Below are 26650 nucleotides of genomic sequence, written 5' to 3'. Positions count from 1 at the left end.
TACGTGCAGCCGCTATGGAAAACAGTATGGAGGTTCCTCAAAAACTAAAAATAGAGTTTCTATATGATCCAGGAGTCCCCCTCCTGGGCCTATGTGTGGACAATATTATAATTCGAAAAGATACATGCACTCCTATGTTCATAGCAGCACTATTCACAATAGCCAAAGCATGGAAGCAACCTAAATGTCCATCAATAGATGAATGGATAAAGAAAATGTGGTATGTATATATGTATATATATACACACACGAGCATATATACACGTATATATATGTATGTGTATGTGTATATGTGTGTTGTATATATATATATGTATATATACATACATACACAATGCAATACTACTCAGCCATAAAAAAAGAATGAAATAATGCCATTTTGCAGCAACATGGATAGAGCTAGAGATTATCATACTAAGTAAAGTAAGTCAGAAGAGAAAGACAAATACCATATGATATCACTTATATGTGGAATTTAAATTATGACACAAATGAATTTATTTACGAAACAGAAACAGACCCACAGATATAGTGAACAGACTTGTGGTTGCCAAGGGGGAGGAGGGGTGGTGGAGGGATGGATTGGGAGTTTGGGGTTAGCAGATGCAAACTATTATATATAGAATGGATAAACAACAAGGTCCTACTGTATAGCATGGGGAACTATATTCAATATCCTATAATAAACCATAATGGACAAGGAAAACAAGGAATTATACACTATGGAGCTTTTTCATTCTGGCTTCTTTCACTTGCATATGCATTTGAAATTCATCCATATTGTAACATGTATCTGTAGTTCATGCCTTTTGTTGCTGGGCAGTATTCCATTGTATGGGTGTACCACTGTCTATCCACTCATCAGTTAAAGGAAATCTGGATTGTGTCCAGTTTTTTGCAATTATGAATAAAGCCATTTTAAGCATTCACGTACAGGTTTTTTTTTTTAATTTTTTTTTTATTTTACAAATTTAATCAGTTATACATATACATATGTTCCCATATCCCCTCCCTTTTGCGTCTCCCTCCCACCCTCCCTATCCCACCCCTCCAGGCGGTCACAAAGAACCGAGCTGATCTCCCTGTGCTATGTGGCTGCTTCCCACTAGCCATCTACCTTACGTTTGGTAGTGTATATATGTCCATGCCGCTCTTTCACTTTGTCACAGCTTACCCTTCCCCCTCCCCATATCCTCAAGTTCATGCTCTAGTAGGTCTGTGTCTTTATTCCTGTCTTACCCCTATGTTCTTGATGACATTTTTTTCTTAAATTCCATATATATGTGTCAGCATACAGTATTTGTCTTTCTCTTTCTGACTTACTTCACTCTGTATGACAGACTCTAGGTCCATCCACCTCATTACAAATAGCTCAATTTCATTTCTTTTTATGGCTGAGTAATATTCCATTGTATATATGTGCCACACCTTCTTTATCCATTCATCCGATGATGGACACTTAGGTTGTTTCCATCTCCGGGCTATTGTAAATAGGGCTGCTATGAACATTTTGGTACATGTCTCTTTTTGAATTATGGTTTTCTCAGGGTATATGCCCAGTAGTGGGATTGCTGGGTCATATGGTAGTTCTATTTGTAGTTTTTTAAGGAACCTCCATACTGTTCTCCATAGTGGCTGTACCAATTCACATTCCCACCAGCAGTGCAAGAGTGTTCCCTTTTTTCCACACCCTCTCCAGCATTTATTGTTTCTAGATTTTTTGATGATGGCCATTCTGACTGGTGTGAGATGATATCTCATTGTAGTTTTGATTTGCATTTCTCTAATGAGTAAAGATGTTGAGCATCCTTTCATGTGTTTGTTGGCTGTCTGTATATCTTCTGTGGAGAAATGTCTATTTAGGTCTTCTGCCCATTTTTGGATTGGGTTGTTTGTTTTTTTGATATTGAGCTGCATGAGCTGCTTATAAATTTTGGAGATTAATCCTTTGTCAGTTGCTTCATTTGCAAATATTTTCTCCCATTCTGAGGGTTGTCTTTTCGTCTTGTTTATGGTTTCCTTTGCTGTGCAAAAGCTTTGAAGTTTCATTAGGTCCCATGTGTTTATTTTTGTCTTTATTTCCATTTCTCTAGGAGGTGGGTCAAAAAGGATCTTGCTGTGATTTATGTCATAGAGTGTTCTGCCTATGTTTTCCTCTAGGAGTTTGATAGTGTCTGGCCTTACATTTAGGTCTTTAATCCATTTTGAGCTAATTTTTGTGTATGGTGTTAGGGAGTGATCTAATCTCATACTTTTACATGTCCCTGTCCAGTTTTCCCAGCACCACTTATTGAAGAGACTGTCCTTTCTCCACTGTACATTCCTGCCTCCTTTATCAAAGATAAGGTGACCATATGTCCGTGGGTTTATCTCTGGGCTTTCTATCCTGTTCCATTGATCTATCTTTCTGTTTTTGTGCCAGTACCATACTGTCTTGATTACTGTAGCTTTGTAGTATAGTCTGAAGTCAGGGAGCCTGATTCCTCCAGCTCCGTTTTTCGTTCTCAAGATTGCTTTGGCTATTCGGGGTCTTTTGTGTTTCCATACAAATTGTGAAATTTTTTGTTCTAGTTCTGTGAAAAATGCCATTGGTAGTTTGATAGGTATTGCATTGAATCTGTAGATTGCTTTGGGTAGTAGAGTCATTTTCACAATGTTGATTCTTCCAATCCAAGAACATGGTACATCTCTCCATCTATTTGTATCATCTTTAATTTCTTTCATCAGTGTCTTATAATTTTCTGCATACAGGTCTTTTGTCTCCTTAGGTAGGTTTATTCCTAGATATTTTATTCTTTTTGTTGCAATGGTAAATGGGAGTGTTTCCTTGATTTCACTTTCAGATTTTTCATCATTAGTATATAGGAATGCCAGAGATTTCTGTGCATTAATTTTGTATCCTGCAACTTTACCAAATTCATTGATTAGCTCTAGTAGTTTTCTGGTAGCATCTTTAGGATTCTCTATGTATAGTATCATGTCATCTGCAAACAGTGACAGCTTTACTTCTTCTTTTCCCATTTGGATTCCTTTTATTTCCTTTTCTTCTCTGATTGCTGTGGCTAAAACTTCCAAAACTATGTTGAATAAGAGTGGTGAGAGTGGGCAACCTTGTCTTGTTCCTGATCTTAGTGGAAATGGTTTCAGTTTTTCACCATTGAGGACGATGCTGGCTGTGGGTTTGTCATATATGGCCTTTATTATGTTGAGGAAAGTTCCCTCTATGCCTACTTTCTGCAGGGTTTTTATCATAAATGGGTGTTGAATTTTGTCAAAAGCTTTCTCTGCATCTATTGAGATGATCATATGGTTTTTCTCCTTCAGTTTGTTAATATGGTGTATCACATTGATTGATTTGCGTATATTGAAGAATCCTTGCATTCCTGGAATAAACCCCACTTGATCATGGTGTATGATCCTTTTAATGTGCTGTTGGATTCTGTTTGCTAGTATTTTGTTGAGGATTTTTGCATCTATGTTCATCAGTGATATTGGCCTGTAGTTTTCTTTCTTTGTGACATCCTTGTCTGGTTTTGGTATCAAGGTGATGGTGGCCTCGTAGAATGAGTTTGGGAGTGTTCCTCCCTCTGCTATATTTTGGAAGAGTTTGAGAAGGATAGGTGTTAGCTCTTCTCTAAATGCTTGATAGAATTCGCCTGTGAAGCCATCTGGTCCTGGGCTTTTGTTTGTTGGAAGATTTTTAATCACAGTTTCAATTTCAGTGCTTGTGATTGGTCTGTTCATATTTTCTATTTCTTCCTGATTCAGTCTTGGCAGGTTGTGCATTTCTAAGAATTTGTCCATTTCTTCCAGGTTGTCCATTTTATTGGCATAGAGTTGCTTATAGTAATCTCTCATGATCTTTTGTATTTCTGCAGTGTCAGTTGTTACTTCTCCTTTTTCATTTCTAATTCTATTGATTTGAGTCTTCTCCCTTTTTTTCTTGATGAGTCTGGCTAATGGTTTATCAATTTTGTTTATCTTCTCAAAGAACCAGCTTTTAGTTTTATTGATCTTTGCTATTGTTTCCTTCATTTCTTTTTCATTTATTTCTGATCTGATTTTTATGATTTCTTTCCTTCTGCTAACTTTGGGATGTTTTTGTTCTTCTTTCTCTAATTGCTTTAGGTGCAAGGTTAGGTTGTTTATTCGAGATATTTCCTGTTTCTTAAGGTGGGATTGTATTGCCATAAACTTCCCTCTTAGAACTGCTTTTGCTGCATCCCATAGGTTTTGGGTCGTCGTGTCTCCATTGTCATTTGTTTCTAGGTATTTTTAAATTTCCTCTTTGATTTCTTCAGTGATCACTTCATTATTAAGTAGTGTATTGTTTAGCCTCCATGTGTTTGTATGTTTTACAGCTCTTTTCCTGTAATTGATATCTAGTCTCATAGCATTGTGGTCGGAAAAGATACTTGATACAATTTCAATTTTCTTAAATTTACCAATGCTTGATTTGTGACCCAAGATATGATCTACCCTGGAGAATGTTCCATGAGCACTTGAGAAAAATGTGTATTCTGTTGTTTTTGGATGGAATGTCCTATAAATATCAATTAAGTCCATCTTGTTTAATGTATCATTTAAAGCTTGTGTTTCCTTATTTATTTTCATTTTGGATGACCTGTCCATTGGTGAAAGTGGGGTGTTAAAGTCCCCTACTATGATTGTGCTACTGTCGATTTCTCCTTTTATGGCTGTTAATATTTCCCTTATGTATTGAGGTGCTCCTATGTTTGGTGCATAAATATTTACAATTGTTATATCTTCTTCTTGGATCGATCCCTTGATCATTATGTAGTGTCCTTCTTTGTCTCCTCTAGTAGTCTTTATTTTAAAGTCTATTTTGTCTGATATGAGAATTGCTACTCCAGCTTTCTTTTGGTTTCCATTTGCATGGAATATCTTTTTCCATCCCCTTACTTTCAGTCTGTATGTGTCTCTAGGTCTGAAGTGGGTCTCTTGTAGACAGCATATATATGGGTCTTGTTTTTGTATCCATTCAGCCAGTCTGTGTCTTTTGGTGGGAGCATTTAATCCATTTACATTTAAGGTAATTATTGATATGTATGTTCCTATTCCCATTTTCTTAATTGTTTTGGGTTCGTTATTGTAGTTCTTTTCCTTCTGTTGTGTTTCTTGCCTAGAGAAGTTCCTTTAGCATTTGTTGTAAAGCTGGTTTGGTGGTGCTGAACTCTCTCAGCTTTTGCTTGTCTGTAAAGGTTTTAATTTCTCCATCAAATCTGAATGAGATCCTTGCTGGGTAGAGTAATCTTGGTTGCAGGTTTTTCTCCTTCATCACTTTAAGTATGTCCTGCCACTCCCTTCTGGCTTGTAGAGTTTCTGCTGAGAGATCAGCTGTTATCCTGATGGGGATTCCCTTGTGTGTTATTTGTTGTTTTTGCCTTGCTGCTTTTAATATGATTTCTTTGTGTTTAATTTTTGACAGTTTGATTAATATGTGTCTTGGTGTATTTCTCCTTGGATTTATTCTGTATGGGACTCTCTGTGCCTCCTGGACTTGATTAACTATTTCCTTTCCCATATTAGGGAAGTTTTCAACTATAATCTCTTCAAATATTTTCTCAGTCCCTTTCTTTTTCTCTTCTTCTTCTGGAAGCCCTATAATTCGAAAGTTGGTGCGTTTAATGTTGTCCCAGAGGTCTCTGAGACTGTCCTCTGTTCTTTTCATTCTTTTTTCTTTATTTTGCTGTGCAGCAGTTATTTCCACTATTTTATCTTCCACCTCACTTATCCGTTCTTCTGCCTCAGTTATTCTGCTATTGATCCCATCTAGAGTATTTTTTATTTCATTTATTGTGTTTTTAATTGATGCTTGATTCGTCTTTAGTTCTTCTAGGTCCTTGTTAACTGTTTCTTGCATTTTGTCTATTCTATTTCCAAGATTTTGGATCATCTTTACCATCATTATTCTGAATTCTTTTTCAGATAGACTGCCTATTACCTCTTCATTTGTTAGGTCTGGTGGGTTTTTATCTTGCTCCTTCTCCTGCTGTGTGTTTTTCTGTCTTCTCATTTTGCTTATGTTACTGTGTTTGGGGTCTCCTTTTTGCAGGCTGCAGGTTCGTAGTTCCCGTTGTTTTTGGTGTCTGTCCCCTGTGGCTAAGGTTGGTTTAGTGGGTTGTGTAGGCTTCTTGGTGGAGGGGACTAGTGCCTGTGTTCTGGTGGATGAGGCTGGATCTTGTCTTTCTGTTGGGCAGGTCCACGTCTGGTGGTGTGTTTTGGGGTGTCTGCAGACTTTTTATGATTTTAGGCCACCTCTCTGCTAATGGGTGGCGTTGTGTTCCTGTCTTGCTAGTTGTTTGGCATAGGGTGTCCAGCACTATAGCTTGCTGGTCGTTGAGTGAAGCTGGGTGCTGCTGTTGAGATGGAGATCTCTGGAAGATTTTCGCCGTTTGATATTGTGTGGAGCTGGGAGGTCTCTTGTGGACCCGTGTCCTGAAGTTGGCTCTCCCACCTCAGAGGCACAGCACTGACTCCTGGCTCCTCAATTTGGGATGATTTGTTGTCTATTCATGTATTCCACAGATGCAGGGTACATCAAGTTGATTGTGGAGCTTTAATCCGCTGCTTCTGAGGCTGCTGGGAGAGGTTTCCCTTTCTCTTCTTTGTTCTCACAGCTCCTCGGTCTCAGCTTTGGATTTGGCCCCGCCTCTGCGTGTAGGTCGCCGGAGGGCGTCTGTTCTTCGCTCAGACAGGACAGGGTTAAAGGAGCAGCCTCTTCGGGGACTCTGGCTCACTCAGGCCGGGCGGGAGGGAGGGGCACGGAGTGCGGGGCGAGCCTGCAGCGGCAGAGGTCGGCGTGACGTTGCACCAGCCCGAGGCGCGCCGTGCGTTCTCCCAGGGAAGCCGCCCCTGGATCCCGGGACCCCTGCAGTGGCAGGCTGCACAGGCTCTCGGAAGGGCGGTGTGGACAGTGACCTGCGCTCGCACACAGGCTTCTTGGCGGCGGCAGCAGCAGCCCCAGCGTCCCACGCCCGTCTCTGGGCTCCGTGCTTTCAGCCGCGACTCACGCCCGTCTCTGGAGCTCCTTTACGCGGCGCTCTTAATCCCCTCTCCTCGCGCACCAGGAAACCAAGAGGGAAGAAAAAGTCTCCTGCCTCTTCGGCAGCTCCAGAGTTTTCCCGGACTCCCTCCCGGCTAGCTGTGGCACATTAGCCCCCTTCAGGCTGAGTTCTCGCCGCCAGCCCCAGTCCTCTCCCTGCGCTCTGACCGAAGCCCGAGCCTCAGCTCCAGCGCCGCCCGCCCCGGCGGGGGAGCACACAAGCCTCTCGGGCTGGTGAATGCCGCTCGGCACCGCTCCTCTGTGCGGGAATCTCTCTGCTTTGCCCTACCCAGGTATGTGGGGAGTTTCTTGCCTTTTGGGAGGTCTGGGGTCTTCTGCCAGCGTTCAGTAGGTGTTCTGTAGGAGTTGTTCCACGTGTAGCTGTATTTCTGGTGTATCTGTGGGGAGGAAGGTGATCTCCGCGTCTTACTCTTCCGCCATCTTACCCGGAAGTCTCCACGTACAGGTTTTGCTCTGAAAATAAGTTTTCATTTAGCTTTTATAAATACCTAAGAGTAGGATTTGTATGTATGAATTGTATGTTAAGCCTTAATGAGAAATTGCAAAGGTGTTTTCCGAAATGGATGTACAATTTTGTTTTTAATTTGAGCTATTCTAATAGGTGTGTAGTGATCTTACTGTGGCTTTAATTTATATTTCCCGAATGACTAATGATGCTGAGCATCTTTTCATGTGCTTATTGTCATCTGTGTACCTTCTTAGGTGAAAGGTCCATCTAAATCTTTTTCTCATTTTAAAAATCGGGTTGTTTTTCTTATTATTGAGTTTTGAAAGGTCTTTTCTTTATTCTGGATACAAGTCCTTTATCATACATACGATTTGAAAATATTTTCTCCCAGTCAGTGGCTGTTTTTTCATTCTCCTTTGAAGAGCAGAGGTTCTTAATTTTGAAGAAGTATAATTTATCAATTTTTTAATTTTATGGATTATGCACTTTGTATTATATCTAAGAAATCTTTGTCTAAGCCAAGGTTACAAAGATTTTCTTCTAGAAGTTTTATTGTTTTCTTTTTTTTTTTTTTTTTTTTTGCAGTACGCGGGCCTCTCACTGTTGTGGCCTCTCCCGTTGTGGAGTGCAGGCTCAGCAGCCATGGCTCACGGGCCCAGCCGCTCCGTGGCATGTGGGATCCTCCCAGACCGGGGCACGAACCCGTGTCCTCTGCATCAGCAGGTGGACTCTCAACCACTGTGCCACCAGGGAAGTCCTGTTTTAGATTTTATGTTTAGGCATTATGATCCATTTTGAGTTAATTTTTGTACATGGTGTAATGTATAGATTGGAATTTTCTCTCTTTTTTTTTTGTGTGTGTGCATCTGTGGTGGGCTGAATGGTGGTCCCCAAAAAGATATGTCCATGTCCTAACCCCCAGAACTGTGAAAGCTATTTATGAGGCAAAAGATGTGTTTAGGTTAAGAATTTTGAGAGGAAGTGTTTATCCTATATTATCCAGGTGGGCCCTAAATGCAATCACATGTATCCTTATAAGAGAGGGCAGAGGGATTTTTGAAACACACAAAGAGGAGGTATTTTGACCACAGCAACAGAGATTGGAGTGATGTGCCCATAGGCCAGTGAATACCTGGAGCCACCAGAAGCTGGAAGAGGCAAGGAACAGATTCTCCTCTAGAACCTTCAGAGGGAATACAGCCCTGCCAACAACTTGATTTTGGACTTCTGGTCTACAGAACTGAGAAGGAATAAATTTTTGTTGTTTTAGGCCACTCAGTTTGTGGTAATTTATTACAGTAGTCATAAGAAACTAATATAATGACTTCCAATTCTTCCAGCAGCGTTTGTTGAGGAAGCTTTCCTTTCTCTATTGAATTGCCTTTGCACTTTTATCAAAAACCAATGACCACACGTATGTGTTGGGTCTATTTCTGGACTTTCTATTCTGGTCTACTGACCTGTATGTCTGTAATTTCACTAATACTACTAATGCTACTTTGTCATGATCACTGTAGCTTTATAGTAAGTTTTGAAAATAGGTAGCGTGAATCTTCCAATTTTGTTCTTTTTCAAAACAGTTTTGGCTTTTCTAGTTTCTTTGCTTTTCTCTATAAATTGTAGAATCAGCTTGTCAATTTCTACTAAAAAGTTCCTGCTGGAACATTAATTGGAAATGTGTTTAATCTACAGTTTGGGAAAATTTGACATCTTACCAACCTTGAGTCCTCCAATCCATGAGCACAATATATCTCTACATTTCTTTGGTTCTTCTTTGATTTCTTTCATCATTTTGTAGTTTTCCTCATACAGATCTGGCACCTAAGTATTTCATGGTTTTATGGTGTTGTTTTTTAATAAATTTACTTCCATTTCCAGTTGTTTATTGCTAGTATACAGACAGGGTGGAGCTTTTTGTATAGTGATCCTGTATCCTGTGATCTTACTGAACTTAGTTATTAGAACTAGTAGCTTTTTTGTAGATTTTGGGGAGATTTTCTATGCAGATAATCTTATCATATGTGAGTAGTGCTATTTCTCCCTTTCTCTCTTTCTCTCTCTCTCTCTTTCTCTCTCTCTCTCTCTTTCCTTCTTTCTTTTCTTTCTCTCTTTCTTTCTTCCTTCCTTCCTTCCTTTCCCCTATTGCCTTGCCAGAAACCTCCACTACAGTGTCGAAGAGAACTGTAGGAGTGGCCATCCTTGTTCTAGGTCTTCACTTTGTGCTTCATCTCAGAGTGTCTCTCCTCCAGCAGTTTACTTCAGGCATTGTGCAGGCATTGGTTATTCGTTATTTGCTAGCTTGGTGATGAGGGGTGGAGGTGTTCACATTTTCTGTTCTCAGTAATCCTGTCCCTCCCTCAGCAGTAAGGGGTCTCTAATGATCGTGGACACAAGATCCTTTTTCCCTCTCTCCCCCATGGATACAGGGTGGGGTGTTTTTTTTTTCCTGTTCCCTTCCCCCAGCTGTACTAGATCTCCTGTGCCTTGAATGCTGCCCTTTCTTTCCTAAACAGCTTAAGGCTTTTGCTTTGTAGTGGAGAAAGGGTAGAAGCACCTAGGGCAGGGCTTTCTTCCTTTCTTGAAGTGGCTACTACACATCTTCCCGAGGCCTCCACCGTGAAAGAAGCCTTTTCTAGTCTCTCCTGTTCTGCTGCCAATCTCCCTTGAGTGGTGAGGTCTGTGAGAAAGTTTCCTAAATTCCTCAGCGTATATTGCTCCCAGAAGTTCTATACTCTCCTGCTACTCCACACTCAGCCTTTAACAATGTGTTAACAATTTTAGCTGACTTCTTACCAGCTTGCCTGGCACCCAGCATCTGCTCCAGGTAAGTAAATGCTTATGTCCATGTCCCCCATCTGCTTGAAGGTGCCTGTCTTTCTTTAGGTTTCAGGTGAGTTGGTTCTGCAACCTCAGCTCTCTGATAGGTTCAAGAGTTGTTCCTCCCTTCGAAGTTTTTACACTGCTTTGATTTTCTTCGTCATTTTTATGTAGTATAAGGGCTCCTTTCTTGGAAGTTAAGTTTAGTTGATAAGCGCTGTGTTTAGTAGGGGAGTAAGACCTGTTGCATAGGTAATGTGAGGCAGAAGATACATCTGCTTTGGCCTTCTTGGTTAGTGGGTGATGGTAGGGTGGTAAATCAAAGAGACATGATGGAACCTGTGACCAGCCCAGGGCAATCCCAGAGTGAAACAAGATTTCTCCTCCATAACATCTTACCTCAGAGGAGAAACATGATACTATAAGACTTATTAACTTGAACATCTGTGCCTCCTTTCTGTGCCCAGCCAGGCCAGAGAGGTGTTCTTGAGTAGGCAAGTGGGAAGGAGATGAGATTATTTGGCCTCCTCTCACTATTCAGCAAGAGGACCCATGTGATGTCCTCATGAGTAGCTCTTGCTCCCCATTTCCAATGTAAGCCAGACTCCTGTGATTAATGTGATAGGGCATTCACTAATGCTTTTAAAAGATGGATCATTGTGAAAAGGCCCAACCCTGTTTGCTGCATTTCCTCCCTAAAAGCAGTCAGTCTTGACAGAAGCTATGCAAGTCATCCTGTCTCCCATTAACAATGACCTCAACTGTTTGTTTTAAAGAGTTCACAACCCCAAAGCAAAATTTTCACATACAAAAACATAGCATGAACCAAACCCTTTGGGAAAGCTTCTCCTGAGCCCTCAGCCTGTGCTTCTGTTCATTAAATCGAATCAACCCTTTATAGTAGGTGGGATTCTTCCACCTATGGCATTGGTATGATCTTAAAGAAGGAAGCCTGCAAGTGGCCTCCTCTCCGTGTGCCTGGTGCAGTCTAACTGCACATCAGGTGATGAGTGGAAAGTATGGCTAGCAGGAAGGAAATAGAAGAGATGATTCCATGGAAGTGGGGTTGATTGGCTCGGGAATCTTAGTCAGAAACAGACGCTGAAAAGGGGCTTGGGCTACCACAGTGGTATGTCGTAACAAATGGTCATCAGGGATGGTATTGTGAGCACATCCTGTGCCCCGGGCAACAGTAGCAATTCTCAATAATAGCAAGTGACAAGATCAACAGAAATGACTCATTCTTGACTTAAGTTTTCCACAGAAGAGAGAGGCTCTAGGGCGTAGTGGGCAAAAGAGCATTATTGGAGCCCTTTTTTGAACAAGAATGAAGAGTTTCTGTTTCAAGAGCTATCAGCCTACAGAGAAAAGTCAATTTTCCCTTGAAGGCTTCCTTTCAGTAAGTGCCATTCAGAAATCCTAACAAGACTTACTATAGAGAATCTAAGGGAGTTCATTCCTCCTTTTTCCCCATGTTCAGTGGATTGTTAAAACCAGAAGGGTGAATTTGAGACTTCAAACTCTCTCTGACTGAGTTCCCAAAACTGTGACTATCTAACCTGTTCCTAGAATTTATCTAGGAGGGAGATTTCCACCTGTTTTGATTATCTTTTGCCAATGTTAACCAGCTACCCCAAATTTAGTGACTTTAGTAAACAATCATTTTATTTGTTCACCATTCTGTAGGTCAAAGATTTGGCCAGGGCTCAGCTGGGCAGTTCTTCTGCTTTACATGGTATTAGCTAGTGTCTTTCATGAGGTTGCAGTCAGATGGCAGCTGGGGTTGGAGTACCGGGATGGCTTCACTCACAAGTGTGTCACCTTGGGAGAGCTGACAAGGAGGCTAGGATGTCTCTCTACTTCTTCACATGGATAGCTTAACCTTTACATGGCAACTAGATTCCAAGAATGAGTATTCCAAGTGGTGAAGGGGAAGCTATGATCTCTTAAGGCCCAACTACAGAAGGTACATATATAGAATCACTTATGGTAGTCTTTTGGTGTAAACAAGTCCTAGGGCTAACCCGTATTCAAAGGGAGAAGAATAGACTCCACTTCATGTGGGAGTGGAAAGGTTACTATGCAAAAGAGCACATGGCATGGGAGATATTGTTGCAACCATCTTTTGAAACGCAACCTACTACACCACCTAACGCTCTCCTTCCAGTGCCTCAGATTCTGCTCTGGCAAGAACTGTTTTGTATTTAACCAAAGCATTGTGTACTGCAATTGGCATTCATGCTTTTTTGTTCGCTTTTTACTGGAAATGGAGAATATAGGAGTCATTATCCCTTCCTACGTCCCTGAAAGACTGATTATCCAATAGGCTTGAACTCTGCTTAAGTAAGATTAGAAGTTGTGGGGGAAAAACTTGGAAGGAAACAAGATGCAAATTCTTGGTTCATTTTCCCCATTATTTAAGTCAAATGCATTTTTATTATTATTAAGTTAAAGGTGTTTTATTATCCACACAGGGATTTTCAGTTCAGTTAATATGCTTGATACTGACATTTAATTATTTTATTACCCTATTCTTTTATCCCTTCTCAGGACCAGCAACTCCAAGTCCTCTTTTATAGGGCTATTATTTTCTAGGGCTATTCTATTCCTGTGTGTGTTAGAAATTGGGTTTATCTCTATGATATGTTAGTAATTAAAGCAAATCTCTACAACAAGCCATAAAACGGCCTGACCTGCCCCAAGAAACTGGAACTATGGAGAGGACTAAGAGCTGAATCAGACAAAGATAAAAAGCTATGTTGGTAGCTGATACATCCACCCCATTACACCCTTTGAAACAGTTTCTGCTTCCTACATCTAGACGTGCTTCAGGTCCCCCTGCAGGCAAAAATGCCACCTTTCTACAAAGAGGGGCACCAACCTAGGCCAGACAACTACCTTTGAAACAGCACCCGTTTGACTCAGCATTCTTGGGCCAAAGGGAGAAACATATTCCAAAGCAATGGAGCCTTTTTAATTTTTTCCACCTCAACACATCTAAGGGATTCCACACACTCCTATCAGTGGTAGAGACTCATTAGGGCAATGAAGGGCTTTGTGGCTTGGGAAAAGTCCACCATTGAGAATCACTGAGATAAAACTTTAAACAGTTTAAGGTAACACTGGATGGCAGAGAAAGCCAAACCAGAGGAACAGGTCAACCAAACTGATATACAACCTCCTAAATCCTTCACACAGCCTCTGAGGTTAACAAAACAAAAAATACTTTTATCCAAAATCACACTGGTTTCATAGTAATCCCTGATTATGCTACCTGACCACATAATAAATTTACGGTGAGAAGTGGGGAGTTGGGTAATTAAAAATCATCCATAAGTCTGCACATGACCTTCTAGTAACCTTGCGATGCATGATGCCTCATTCAAATCTCCATAAAACCTGCCCTATGGTGGGTGTGGTGTAATGTTCCGTCTTAAGCAGCGACCAGGTTTTCGTTTCTGTTATGGCTTTGCACTCTTTGGGGCATATGGTAGGCATTCATTATAGGTCTTCATTAACGAGTAGATGAGAAAATGAATGCATGTGTGGAAGTAACTCTGCCAACCTTAGTCCTGACCTTGTACCTGACTTCTCTAAAGGCTTTACTTTCCCTGGCAGTACAGCTTTAGCAGAAGAGGAAGGCTCACTTTCCCACCTCAATCTCTCATTGGTGAATACAGCATCTTTAAAGGGCCCTTAGAAATCAATTAGCCCCCAAACTTCATTTTACAGATGGGGAAATTGAGTCCAGAAATATTATGACTTTTCCCAGCATCACCTGTCAGTACATCTGTAACTGAATCTCTGCAAGGGGGGCATGTAAACTGGTCCACAGAGGACTGAGTCTTAGAGGTCGCAGGTGCCCGGGCATTTGGTGCAGACAGGACACATTTCAGGTAGAGAGGGAGGAGAGTAAAACTGCTAACCCTTTCCTGGATCAGCTCTGGCAAGAGGATACTGTGGCTGCCTCGGGAGGGTGAGAGGTGGTGTATTTGCCTTCTACAGAGACAATTTGACTCAGCCTGCTGCTCTCTTTTTAAGCAGCACCCTCAAATAAGTGCTCAGTGAAAAAAAGCCCTTGAGAAAAAGCCCTTGTAAACTAGTGTTGCTCTCTTGTAACTCAGCTATAATATCAAAGATTTCATGGCTGAATGCCCTCTCCCGGTCAGCAAATGGCTGATAGGGGTACAAGCCACAGGGTTTCTATGGGGATGTGTGCATGCTTTGCTGAGGAAACAAGCCTCACCACTGCAGACCTGTATCACCACCCACCAAAAATCCCAGTCTCATTAGAAGTGCAAACCAAGCTCCCATGGGCACTGTTCCCAGAGAAGCAGCATACACTGACTTGCTACCTGAGGCATACCCGCTCTGGGATGGCTGCCAGAAAACTGCACAACCTTATGGAGATTGTAATGACTCAGGGGCCCTTCGGGGAAGGTAGATGTCCTGGGAAACATCTGGTCCCTTAGCTTTGAAATAGATGGCAGGTCAGGAGAGAGGGGAATTCATTCTATAAATATTTATTGGGTGCCTACTATGGGTCAGGCACTGTTCTAGGAAATGGGTATGTGTTATGAACCAAATAGTGTCATTGTCCACTGCTCTTTCTTCTAAACCTGTGGTGATCCATACCTTCCTGCACACCGATATGCTCATTTTATTTAGCATCAATGGAAAATTAACAATATGCCATCCATAAAAATAGTATTTTTATTACTTAAATATGTTGGTCTGGATCCCCAATTAAATTGTAGCCTCCTTGAGGGAAGAGGTAGTGTCATCTTTTTCCTTTGTAGTCCTCATAGCATTTCACATGATGGTAAGTGCAGAGAAAATATTCAAGGGGTGATTAACTAGATCCCTAAAAAATAATATCTGTAGACAACCAAAGAGAATTAGGGAGGAGGCTGATAGCAAGCAAAAGTTTAGGACCCAAAAGAGATGGCACCTCCAGATACCCACCAAAAGAAAGCTTTACTGTTTACAGTAGTTTTTTAAAATGTAAGTCTGCATAATCTATGCATAACAGCATCATGAGGTGCATCATATTTGAATGTGAAGAGCAGTCATAAAATACGTTATCATTGAAGACCAAAATTAAATACCATATATTTTAAGAACGGATTGCCTTGATTATGGCCATTGTATTCAGGTGCTCACAATTATATTTTCAGTGCACTTGTCTTGATTTTAACACTCAAGACAGGTTATAGCACTCATGCTCTAATGTAGACCTAAGTCTTTACTTCAGCAAATACTGTAATGATCAGAAATGTAACTAGAGCCCAGTTTTTAAACGAGCCACTTGTTCTTTTCTGCTATGAGCTTAAGTCTGCATTGGGTCTTTGGCTGAAAGACACATATAGCTATTAGCAGGGGAGGGTGCTAAGGTGGAGATATTTAGAGAGGTCCTGAAGACACCAGGCTGAGCTTTGCTTCTTTAGAACCTGAAAAATTAAGAAAGAAGGGCTTTGGGAGGAGCAGGAAGCAGCAGGAGAGAAGCAACTAAGGAACTTTCACTTGTTAAATTCTAGTAAATGCTCACCCTTGATGAAGGGAGAGACAACCAAGTAAACTAAAATATTTCAAGCTACTTCAGGAAACAAGATTGTATCTTTTTTAACTCCTTGCCTGTGTGTCCCTTTGATATATGAGTGACTATGGAATAGAGAGAAATAGCTGTGGTTGCAAGATAAGATCCAAAGAGAAGACGATTCTGAATGCCTGATTAGTGGCAGTGAAAAGCAAGAGAACCCTAGAGAGCTTTTGATGTGAGGTGAAGGGCGCAGGCGCCCAGAGCCTATAGCATTATGAGGTGCAGGACTGGGTCTTAAGATCTAGAAAACTGAGTTAAGAGGAGACTTGGCATCCATTTTATTTTGTAACTTAATCATCCCTCAGTTGTCCCAGTTGGAAAGTATGAGTTTTCATAGCCAATAACTTATTACTATGGAAACGTTTGTTTTTACTACAAAATGAGAATATATTTGAAAATATTTTACAAATTACAAAGCACTATATAAATGCAAGTTAGTACTCTCCTTGCAAAATGTTCCAGGTATTTTCAATGGGTTCTCTGGATTTTCAGTACATTTATATGATTTAGGAATTAGGGCAAGGAAGCATGGGATCTTATGGTAGATAAGAATCATTGAGGTCCCTAAAGCTTTTCATTCATCTAGGCTCTATTCAGGTATTTCCATTCAAAAACACTCTGATATATGTTAATGGGAGAGTAAATTGATACACCATTCTAGAGGGCAGTTTATCAATGGATATCAAAAGCTGTGACTGAGAACTCTGCTCCCAGGAAATTATCACCAAGTATCATCATCAACATCATTATGGCTAACGTTTGTCATGCATTTACTGTGTGAAAGGCACTGTTCTAAGTGCTTTGCACGAATCAACTCCTTCAGTCCTCGCAGCAATGCTAAGATATGTGTTATTATTAGCCCTGTTACATAGATAATGAAACTGGATTATAGAGAAGTTATATAACTTGCCCAAGGTCACAAAGCTGGTAAGTGGAAGAGCTAGCAATATAAGTTAGGCTGTCTAGATCCAGAGTCAACACTTTTAACCACTGTACTATATTGTAACTTGTGTTTTTTCCTAAGGAAACAATTGAAGAAATGCACAAAGATGTATATTCAACTATTTCATCAAGGCATTGAGTAATACAGGAAAGGATTGGGGGGAACCCAAAATAGCTACCAGCAAGGCATTTGTTCAACTTAGTATGGTGTATGGCCATTAAAAACAGATACTTTGGTGTCTTTAAAATGAGTACGTGCATCTATATAAGTTCTCTTACATGTAAAAGATGTCTGTGCTGTATTAGTAAAATAAATCAGCTTTTGAAAGTACGTATAATTTGCTCTATTTTGGTGAGAAAAGAAGTCTTTAAGGCTAGATACCACATCATTGACAATTATTATCCCTGAGAGATGAGATTGTGGATGATAGTTTTTCCAGTACGCTTTTTTGAGTTAAAGAAGTTTTTCTTCATTTTTTTTTTTGCAGAGAGCATTTTTTGTTTTCATGAAGAAATACACAATAAAGCTATATCATTTGGGGAAAAAATTGTACTCAAAAGAAGTAGGTCTCATTCTCCTCTCACATACTTATCCCTTACACCCTCCACTCCAGCACATTCCACTGACGAACAACTCTCTTCATTATAAAATGTTTCCTCATTTTGTACATTGAGTTTTTTGTTGGTTTCTGGGGGCTTAGTCATAAATGTATTGAGGCCCCACTGTGTGTCCCTTGCTGTATTAGGCATTGTGGATCTCAGACTGCAAAGAATTGACTTTCTATTCTGGGAGATTTTATCTCCCTTAGGTTTGGGTTTCTCGCTATATCAACATCTGGTTTACCGACATAATCAACTGTTCAGTTGTGAGGGACAAACAGTTGGAAGAATAGAAAAATATGTGATACAGTGTTTCCTGTGCACCATAAACAATATGTACAAGTGGAGTTCAGAGAAAGGATAAATCTAAGAAGCTGATAGCAGCATTCAAGCTTTCCTAAAGGAGATAAGGACTTAAGCAGGATCTTAAAGGATGGTAGGAAAAGGAGGAAGACAGACATTTTACTCAATCTTACCGGCATGAACTTTTGTATGTTTCCTTCCTGGTTCTAAGAGTCTACTCTCATATTTAAAGATACATTGAATCAAATAAACCTGGGTTCAAATTCTGACTTCTTTATTAGCAGTGAGCTTTTGAGCAGTTGCTTAATTGCTCTATGCCTCAATTTCCTTATCTTTAAAATGGGCATGGTAAGAATATCTTCCTCTTAGAATAGCATTAAATGAGACAGTGCCCAAAAAGCATTTAATATAGTGCCTGGCCCACTTTCAGCTCTCAACAAACGTAACTTTCATTATGCTTCCCACCCCCTCATCCCCCAGTTTCCACCCAATGGTCTAATTTCATATTTTCTATCTCTTGGCACAGATTTATTTGCCTTTCTTCCTCTCAGGTTTGCCTTTTCAGTTCCTAGCTGCCCTGTTGAGTCTGTCTCATTGCCCTTGGCTGGTATCTATGTGTTGTGCAACTGTTTGCCTGATTTCAGACTGTCGGCTTCAGTACAGCCCGCTGCTTGCTCACTCCACTTTCCTGTGATTCTCATGTCCTAGCCCAGCCTCCATATGTTCAGACTCCTGGACTCACCACCAAACACAGAACTTGAATTGAGAGGCAGGAGCCTATTTTCTTTCTTCTCCAAGTCCAGCCTAAAGCTTTGGACACCAGTTGCCCCCTGGGAACAGATGATGACTTCAGAACTCCCATGCCAAACTTAAATATCCCCAATACTGTCCTGGCTCCATGGCCATTTCACTTCCCCACTCAGCTCTGTGTGTCAGAGGCAATGCCGAAGCATTTTCGAAGGCCTCATTCTTCTTACAAGCAGAGAGAGATCTTGCCTAGAGTAGAAGTCGAGCTAAGCCATCAGCTGCTTTTCTCATGTGATGGACCCTGCGCTTTGCTGCTTTTATGGTCAAGGCCTTGCCAACCGTAGAAACAATGAGCCTCTTTAGCACCCCTGTCTCTGCTGTAGGGTAACCAGAGACAGAACAACTCCTTTCCAAAGGTGAATTTTCTGGCCAGAGCCTATCGCCTCAGTCTGGGCTTCCTGACCACTTTTTACAATTCTTTTGGATCAAATAGAATACTCCATGGCCTTTTCTGATTATAGAGGTCTCATTGTTTAATGGTTAGTACAGGCCTTTTGCAAGCATATCTTGGCTTTGGAATCCTAGAGGCCAAACTTTACTTCAGTGGAATATCCATTTTGTTCTTACTTTAAGCTTGAAACAGTGAATCATAGAAACAAATGTTCTTGGGTCATCTGGTCAGCCTCCCGGGTACAGCTACAGAGTGTTTCCTTTAGAGTACGATCTAGTCTTTGTACAGTCGCCGTTTAAACATCCCAGATGTTAGGGCATCCTCATCTCTCATAGCAGCTCAAAGAACAAAACAAGCAGTGTTTTCTTGCAGGCTTCTTTCTCCTGCCTGCTGCCCCGTCAGCTTGCCCCATACTTTATAGCAAACCCAAAGAAGAGCATCTCTCTCTCACAGGCAGAAGTATGACTTCAGGGATACCCTTCACGATGAGCCAGAGCAAGGGTACAACAGGTTCGTGTTCACCTGCAAACTTGCAGATTGCCTGGAAATGGGACCAAGAGCAACTCATCTATTCTGTTGAGTTGGGGGCTTTTGAGTCTTCTAGAGCTTTAATTTCTCCCACATGGCCAAATTTCTTTACCCTTCTTTCTGGGACACCTATGCAATGTTTTCTCCTTTGTTCAGAGCCGTGAAAAGGAACTGTTTGTTTGACTATGAGTTTCCCTTTTTTTAACTCCCTCCACCCTAAACCCATAGCTCTCTTCCTCTCCCAAAGAAGAAAGAGGAAAGCAAGCCACAATAATACTTCTGTAAATTTATGGCCACTCTGTAATGTTTAATCACAGCTACGTGACTGGGGGCTTCAGAGCAGGCGTACAAGTTCAGCGCAAGGTGAATCTTGTCTGAGATAATCTGAAAGTTCATTCAGAGGTGAGGGCAGCAGCCTCTTGCAGACGGGTGAGGTTAACAGGAGGTCACCTGCTTTTTTTTTTTCTTCTGGTCTTCTCCCGTTTAATGTGTAAACAAAGGGAAAATGTAACTTCCAATGAACTTGGCATATGTTGTGCTCACGCTAATCTTGGCCTGGCCAACTGTAAACAGTCCAATATCCTGTAGCTGAGTCTTTCCACCCATTCTCTGCCTTTTGGAGAGCATGAAGAAACAGAAAGCAGACACTAGCACCTAGTGGAGGCAGCGTCCAGTGCCCCCAGAGAACCACCAGGGGCCCAGGGGAGGCCCTGGAGAAGACCGCAGACCAAGGTGTTTGCAGTGATGCATGCAGGGCCTCCAGCACTCTGGCCTCTTGTGATGCTTTCTGACAACCATCAGTCAGCATGCATTTATTGAGCTGCTTTTCTGCCCCACTACACAGTGCTAAACACTAAGAAGACAAACACGGATGAGCCCTAAGGTGCTTACAGGCTGAAAGGCGAGAGTACCTATGATCTGGCCCTAGAGGTAGGAGGATGAAGGAGGGGACTTTGCTGGTATCCAGAGAAAGCTGACGACAGCTTCTGGGTAGAACCCTGTCAGAAGTTCCCCTCCATTTGGTTTCCATCCCATTTGCAGACCTGTCTCCAGGCCAGAGAATTCCAGAAGCTTACAGAGGCAGTATATGTGGGGAGTATGGGGGCCCATAGTCTGAGCATCAACAGCTTTTGGTAGAGCAGTGGCTGCTTGATGATTTGTGACCAACTCTCATTTGCCATAAGCCCAATTCCTTGGGAGTCCAGAGCCTCTGGGCCAGTGCAAATGTGCTTGAGGAACATACCTCTGCTGTACCCTCTTGGAATGTGGGAGTGTAATCAGTATTCCAGTATCCAGAGCAGGAATTAATAATTAGTGAATTGTCTGTGGCAAGTGTTAAACCTCAAACCAGCTTTTAGAACCCCTTACTCATTTGAGGAGTATTTAGGGAATGTGGGCTTTCCCAGCTTTCAGCCAACATAGGACCATTTTAGCAGTATGAGGTAGTAAGGAGGTCCTGAGCCTCCAAGAAGATACAGTCTTCAGCTGTGAAATTCCCTTTGTACTGTGCTTGGTACCACTGTGTGACCAGGAAATAGAAACCTCTTTAACTACACTTGATGCTGAGTATTTCATAGCTAACATGGGCCCAGACCTGTGCCATGTAGAAGCAGAGAGAAAGATCCTGTCCTTAAGGAACTTATAACCTCCCTGAGGAAGCAAGACAAAAATAATAATAATAATAATTAGGAGTTTAAGATAGGCTTTGGTACTATCAGGTGAGATATTATACCTGGAGCACCTAATAATAATTAGGAGTTTAAGATGGGCTATGATACTACCAAATGAAATATTGTGATGAAGCCTTCTTAAGGGTCTCTTTAGAAAGGGAAGGATCTGGATAGGACAAAGAGAAAAGGGGAGGTATTCCAAATCAGAGAACAGCATGAAGGCATTGTGAGGGCAGAAACGAGTTGGTCAGCTTCATTGTCATTTTCTTCTTCTCCTTCTTTCATCATTGTCATCATCATAACTAATATTTGCTGAGCATTTACTATGTGCCAGGCACTATGCTGAGTACTTTACCAAGGTAGGTATTATTATTTCCACTTTAATGAGAGGCTGGTATCTTCCCTGGGGCCATAGAAGTGAGAAACAGTGAAAATTCTGAACTATAGCTCCTAGGCAGAATGACTTGGATTTGCCTCAACACCACTCATCTTTATAACTCTGAAGACTTCCTAACCCCCTTCCCTCTGCCCCCAGCCCAGTGTTGTAAAGTGTTTGTTTTTGAGATCCACAAAGGGGACAGGAGAAGGTGTTGAGAAAATTTAGCTGTTAAAGAGGACACTTTCAAGTCAGGAAAGGGGTTAGTCCATGGAGAGGAATGGTTAAGGGGTGACAAGATGATGGTGATTTGCCAGTGCACTGTGGTATATCTTTTGGGGTTATTTTCTTATAGACATGGGAGAGATCTCAGGTAAAAAAGTAGATTGTTTTTCCCACAGCTTGCCCAGGGTGTTTAAAATGTGGGTGGTCCCCTCCTAAAAACCATTGCTTGTGATCTGGCCCTTGAAGGAACTCTGCTCCCAGGGAACAAGCCACATGGACAAATGCTAATCTGGAGAATGTCCATCTGCCCCTGGCTCACAGAGAATATGGACATGATGGCCCTGGGGTCAGGAGAAGAGAGTTGCAGCTTGAATGAAAGCCAGGGGCTCCGGCCAATGTTACATTGAAGCAGAAGTCAGACAATTGTTGTTGCTCTAAAGTTCATGGAGGGTAATGTTTAGTTGCTTTTTAAAAATGTCTTTGAATAGTAATGATACCCTGTGATAAGAGTGTTATAAACTATAAGTGTGAAATTTTCAAGTGGTTTCACATACTATATCTCTTTTCATACCTTTATGCAATAAATTGAAGAAGGTGTTTTTTTAACAAATTCACATCAATGATTGAGTCACTGAGTCAAAAAACCATAATGATTTGTTTAAGACCTCACAACAAGCCATACTATAACCCAGAGATGATAAACACAAAGATCTAGTGTTGGATAAAGGCTCCCATGCCATCAAGGACTAAAGACGTTATTACTCTGGCCATACAAGGAATCAGAAGACTGAGTTTATCTTTGCAAAAATAAAAGAAGAAATGTTTCCATTCTAGGATCTCTGAGAATGACACCAAACTCTCCCACAAGGAGGCTTCTTTTTTCTCCTAATTTCTCCTTCCCACCCAACTCAAGCACTAGCTAATGGGCATTCAGATGCTCCAAGTTCAGGGAGTTAGAGGATAATGGCTATGGAAGCAGAGTTTGCCATTCTCTACCATACCAGGTCAACCTCAAATATCTTTGAAAATCCTGCGGAAATTTCCTGATCCATTCCCAAAGGCTCAGAAAGGGATGTAACTTCCGGACATTACTATTCAGAGAAGAAATATTTTGTGTTTATCTTAATTCTAGTCAGAGTGGGCATGCTTCTTTCTTTATTCCTCTGCATGTTTTTTCTCAAGGAGAGATGGAGATCCTTTTAGTTATCTCTTTAAGAGTCTTGGCCTGGACTGAGTTTCCTCTGTGCCACTTGCTGTGGTATCAGATTCAGGGGGTATTTAAGTGGGCCATTACGTGACCTGACATTTTTACATCATTTCAGATATGTATGGTGGTATGGATGAACTGATACTCCTTTCTCACTATACTCACCGAGAATGCTGCCTATTCCCCGGGTACAGGCAAGCCACTGCAGGGATTCCCTATCAGCCAGAAACACAATTGTGCAAATTCTCATCATGTAATGACTTTGATAAATACAGTGTAGTATATTTAAGTACACTTATACAGTGGAGAATACTGTTTAGCCGTCAAAATCAATGAACTAGGTTTACATGGATCAACGTGAATAGATCTTGAAAACATAATATTGAATGAAAAAAGCAAGTTGCAGAATGTTGTGTACAATATTATAATATATATGTAAAATAAAACATAAAACATTACCATTTCTCTAGTAAAGGCATAAAAACATGTAGGAGATACATAACCAAATCACAATAGTGGTCTGTCTCCTCCAAGAAGGCAGAAGGGAGGGGGATTTCACCTTTATTTATAATGTTTTATTTCTTAAAAACAAAGGGAGGATCTAAAGTAAATTAAATGCTAACAAATTGTTAACATTTGTTCACTAGGGCTAAGATGGACTTTATATTCTTTTTTACTTTATTTTTTTTAATTTAAAGAAAAAAGCCTCTGTTTCCTTCTCTCTAGGCATCTGACTTGCATTCTGTTCTCATAGGTTTTGGTTCTTCACCAGCTGGTTAAATTGCACCACACAGTAGAAAGAAAAGTGGACTAGGAGTCAAGGGCTTATGTTCTAATCCCACATCCATTCATAGTAGCTTTGCGTATGATCATGAAATCTTTCTGGACCTCAGTTTCCTCCTCTGTAAGGTGAAAGGACGGTCCTATTCTCTGCGATTCCTCACAGTTTGCCGTTTTAGCAGGCTCGTTCCTGCTAAGTGATGAGAATTACTCTCTCTGTCCTGTCGCTGTTTACTTCCTGATAAGGAATTATCTAGATTTAGAATCTTAGAGCTGGAAGGGACAAAATGTCCTTGGTCATCAGTAAGTGTGATTTTTAGAGGAATCCTATGTAGTAGTAGGACTGTCTGCTAGTGGTAGACCCAGGGCCACAGTGCTGGGTGTCTGTCTCTTACTTTGGCAGAGTGTGAAAACCCTTCAAAAGCCAAAGGAATGCATCTAAAGCTGGCAAAGGGAAGCAGGGTGGCTAAAGGTATGTTTACTAACCAAGAGGCAGATAACATAGAACAAACCAAAAAGGTTGGGGATCCTGAGTGTTTTTAAAATGCCAGGCATAATTCAGGCAAAAATTGTTCCTCCTTCAGAGGAAAATTCTGAGAAGTAACTTTGTGACAGTTTCTGACGTGAGGACAGTTTTAGAAGGAGATTCTGTTAGAAAAAGGAAGGCCATTCATGGTTGTTGGGGACGGGGTTGGAAATGGAGGTGGAGAAGAGGCTCTCTAGGGTTTAGATAATTTCTAAGATTCCCCTGTCTCTCTCAGCCTTAACTGACTTTAGTCACATTGAAACCTGCCACAGGCCCCTGGCCAGCCTGACCCTCTTACCTGTAAAACTCACCGCGAGCAAAGATGAAGGGAAAAGCAGGGCGTGTATTTCCCTCCACCATAGCTTAAGCAAAAGGCAGGTGTGAGAACTCAGAGACATATTGATTCGTCTGCTTTTGTTTGGAATGAGAATGGTTATAGGAAGCACCTGCTTGATTCATTCATTTGTATTACTTGCCTGGTCCCTGGAGGATACCGATTTTGAAAACTCTGCTTTGTGATCACCATTTAGTCTGCCCTGTCCCCCTCCAACACTCAGCCAGCCCTCAGTCCTTCACTTGGGCCCGATAAAGTCAGTAGCCATCCTGTCGTCCTATTACTGCCATCTTAGTCTAGATCCTCATTACCTCAGATCTTCCTGCCTGAAAATTTTCTCCTCAAGTCCATTTAGCTCACTAATAAGTTGCTACTGGGCTTCCCTGGTGGCGCAGTGGTTGAGAGTCCGCCTGCCGATGCAGGGGACGCGGGTTTGTGCCCTGGTCCGGGAGGACCCCACATGCCGCGGAGCGGCTGGGCCCGTGAGCCATGGCCGCTGAGCCTGCGCGTCCGGAGCCTGTGCTCCACAATGGGAGAGGCCAAAACAGTGAGAGGCCCGTGTACCACAAATAAATAAATAAATAAATAAATAAATTGCTACTGAAATGTTACCACTCCCCATGGCATATAATTTTTTTTTAAATCCTTATAAGGGCAATCAGCACTCTTCGTAGTCTAACTCAACTACTGTGTCTTCAGTCTTCCCACTCCTGTTCCTCTATACGCCACCTCTGCTCGTCCAGGTTGTATACCAACAGGCCTTTGAGAGAAGCCCAAAGGGGAAAAGAGGGAAAGACCCCATCTTGGGGGTCAGACTATCCTGGGTCTAAGTCTTGGCTCTATCACTTACTAAATATGTTCCTTTTGGTCCATTCTTTTAACCTTTCGGGGCCCTCATTTCTTCATCTGTAAAACAGAGATACTAACCTCTTAGGCTGTTGATTTTCCTGGAAATGAAATGAAATAGATGAGTAAGTTGCCTGGCCCAGCGGAGTATCTGTCACGTAGTAGGTGTTCAAGAAGTGCCCCATTCCTTCTTCCCTTGAGCACGTCTCGGCTACTCCTCTTTCTGCACCTTGGCCTCCAATAGTCTCTTTGTTTCCTTCCGTCCTCTTCTCTGTTTCATCTAAATTGTGCCCATCCTTTTGAAAGACTAGAACTTGAAATCTTTTGGGCCTCCCCCATCTTTCCTTGTCCTGAATGCATCCTGCACTCACTTCCCCAGGGCCCTTCATTTGGCTCTTAAGGGTAAGTGCTATGCTCAAAGCACTTTTTATCAAATTTGTTTAATTCCACCTATTTCCAAAATGGCCTTGAGGTAACTCATTAAAATGGTACATAAAATATAATTAGGAAAATAGAATTGAAAGGAAGGAAAGAAATTTAATGAAAAGGGAACCAGCAAATATTTACACCAACGCCATGGGGCTGAGTCTCTAGCCTTCCTAGGAGCTAGTGTTTACTTAACACAGTCTTTGGGAGGCGTAAACCTTTTGAAGTTTGGAGCTTATAGAGGGGAAACAAACAAACAAAAAGCAGCCCTTGGTGGTTGAGAGCCATTTATCATCGAATACCTCTTTAACTGGTCTGTTGATATTGATTAGTTCCAAAATTTGACAGCGGAATCTGCGTTGCAATTTTACTCAGTCTCCAACCCCTCACGCACAGAACAAAATAGATTTTAAATGCATATCTGACTGGGCTAAGGGTCTTAAGAAGTTAGCCATCTAGTGTTGAGCCTTTTGTCCAGATGCACGCTCATTTCCCAGGCCATAAGTTTTTCTCAACTTATCCAGGGTATAAGGATGTTCCCCGCTTAACTATCCTTTTGATGTCAGATATTTTTTCTTATGCCGATCATGAAGTTCCTGGACTGTAATTTGTAATGACTCATGTAAGACAAGACAACTAATGTTTCTAATTTATCCATTTACAAAAGAGAACCCAAACCATTTTCATTATGAATTTGTGATAGTTTTTCCTGCACATTATCTAATCAGTGTCTCCAAA

General features: G+C 41.4%; 1 protein-coding gene across 1 annotated transcript in view; it reads left to right on the top strand.

Annotated features, from left to right (window-relative positions):
* Window positions 1-26650, top strand: part of EXOC6B (exocyst complex component 6B) — a 730763-nt gene that overhangs the window by 670755 nt on the left and 33358 nt on the right. The gene's annotated exons all lie outside the window — the stretch shown is intronic.

The sequence above is a fragment of the Mesoplodon densirostris genome, chromosome 14 (genome assembly GCF_025265405.1).
Source record: "Mesoplodon densirostris isolate mMesDen1 chromosome 14, mMesDen1 primary haplotype, whole genome shotgun sequence".
NCBI lineage: Eukaryota > Metazoa > Chordata > Mammalia > Artiodactyla > Ziphiidae > Mesoplodon > Mesoplodon densirostris.
Note: the sequence above shows the minus strand (reverse complement) of the source record. Positions and strands in the feature narration are given on the sequence as shown.